At 33.5% G+C, this 2,343-nt stretch overlaps 1 pseudogene; it reads right to left on the bottom strand.

Moving 5' to 3' along the window:
• The window catches only part of LOC111812903, a 19,131-nt pseudogene extending 17,361 nt beyond the window's left edge, over positions 1-1,770 (bottom strand).
• Between the last annotated feature and the right edge of the window lie 573 nt (positions 1,771-2,343).

Here is a 2,343-nt window from a genome sequence, read left to right as displayed (position 1 = left end):
ATATTCTATTCTGTGTGTGTGTGTGTGTGTGTGTGTGTGTGTGTGTGTTTTAGGACAGGGTCTACATGGTCTCACTACATAGATCAGACTTGTAGTGAGTCTCCTGTTTTCAGCCTCCCAAGAGCTGGGATTTCAGGTGTTCGCCATCATGCCCAGTCTCCGTCGCTGTCTCAGTGCACCCTGGGGTCAGGACCACCAAGTCCAGCCAAGGATAAAACTGCAGCAGCTGTGCTCTGCTTGAGCAGGCACTGTAATCTGCGGAGCTCTTTGGCTGGCCCTAAGTATGCTATAGAAGATACAAAACACTTTAATTCGGGCAGTAGGAGAAGAAGGAGAAAATAAAATAAATATGTTAATAAAATAAATATTCTTTAATTTAACGATTAAAATGTTATTTTAACTATTTTATTAGTTAAATTTATTTTATTAGTTAAAATAAAGTTATGTTAGAAGTCACACACAAAGTTTACCCATAAACCTCTGATACAGTTATTATCTTTTTTATAAGTCAAATTAGTCTTCAACATGTCAAGTCACTTTTCTACATAGGTTTCATTAGGATAAGAATATAAACCTATATCTATTTCCAAAGCAAGCTCTTATATACTGTATATGCTATCAGCAGAGAGAAGACATACACATAAGTAGTTCTTTATGCAGACTAAAATACCCAGAGAAGTCTTAAACTTGCAATTATTCCTCTATGCATTTAATGAAATGCATAATTGCTACTCTTCTGCTTGGTAATTAAGACATAAAACTCTGAACAAATCAACAAAGAGTTGTAATTAATATTAAAAGTCAGTGCATTTTTTAAACAGAACAAAGAAAACTAAGAATAAGTAGGTATTCTAATGTCTTTCCTAATTAATTTGCACCTCTTAATCCTCTATTGAAAATTATTGTCTAATTAAGTTACACTGAAAAAGATAGTATATAACATGTGAATGGTTTTCAATTGCTGTATCTTACAGAAAAAGGTTTGCAGATACAAAAATATCTTCCCTACGTTTTTAAAAACTAAAAATACTGTGTGCTTCTTACAGATTAATGAAATAGCAAAACAATAAATTCAGGTGAAATTGTTACTTGAAAAAGAGAATTTTTGGAATTTGCACCTAAGCATTATGCAAACTGAAAGATGAAGAGACCAAAATTATTAATAATAATAATAATAATCAAGGTCTCTCTGGAAATTAAATTGAATTTGAAAAAGAAAATGAGAGTAAAAATGTAATGATTTGCAGATAGACAATTAAGAAACTAGTTTACATAAATTTCTTTGTGTCAAAGACATTGATGGGTATGAAAAGAAAAAGGTTCAGTATTAGAACAACAAAAATGATGAAAAATATAGGATCTGTGTATAATATTTCCTAGATGTTGAGACAGGCAGAATTCTAAGATAATCCCTGGTGTCCTTTGCAGAATCAATTATATTTTATTTCCTGTTGAACCAAGGGCTCATATTGAATACTGCTGTGAAAATTTTTACAGAATCAATTAAGATCTCAAAATAGTTCACCTTAAGGTGACTGTCCGTGTGGTTTTGACTTAGTTGGGTAGCTACTCAAAGGGGTCTTGGACTTTGAGACATCAGAGATTTGAAACATAAAGAGATTTGTTGCTAGGAAATCTTTGTTGCTCACTTTGAAGATTAAGGGTGTCCTGTGGCAAGGAACGTGGGATGTCTTGAGAACCTAACAATGCTCCACAGCCAGCATGCAGAGAGTCCACAGCCTTCTCAGCCTTACATAGCAAGAAAGTCATCACGTTCATCTCTCATGTGAGCTTGTAGGGCTCACTGCTCCAGATAAAAACATGGCTGTGGACCCCTGAATTTCAGCCTTATGACATAAACAGAAGATGCATTTAAGCTGTGCTTGAACTTCTAAATTACAAAAATGAAACAGAATGAATAAGTGTTGTTGTAAGCTATTAAATTTGTGATGATTTGTTATACAACAATAAAAAGTTAATAGAGCCCAATACAAAGCATTCTTTAGGGGCCGGGGAGATCGCTCAGTAGAATAAGTGCTTCCCTGGCAAGCGCAAGGGCCTGAGTTCAATCCCCGGTTCCGGGGGGGAAAAAAAAAAGCACTCTTTATGTCATCTTTCAATTTTGATATTTTTCTTATTACATAAGCTTTAATAATTTAACTTCAATGTAATATTTAGATATTTTAGAAAAGGGCTATACAGATTTTTTTAAAGTATAATGTTAATTATTAAATAAAATAACCATCTTAAATGAGTGATCGACTACTGGAAATTTCAAAACATAATTCTAATAATAAAAAAAGATAGCCCAGTAACACTGAAATGTTCTAAGTGGTCTGGCAA

Source organism: Octodon degus, unplaced genomic scaffold (assembly GCF_000260255.1).
Source record: "Octodon degus isolate 3935 unplaced genomic scaffold, OctDeg1.0 scaffold00150, whole genome shotgun sequence".
NCBI lineage: Eukaryota > Metazoa > Chordata > Mammalia > Rodentia > Octodontidae > Octodon > Octodon degus.
This window is presented reverse-complemented; position numbering and strand designations above follow the sequence as displayed.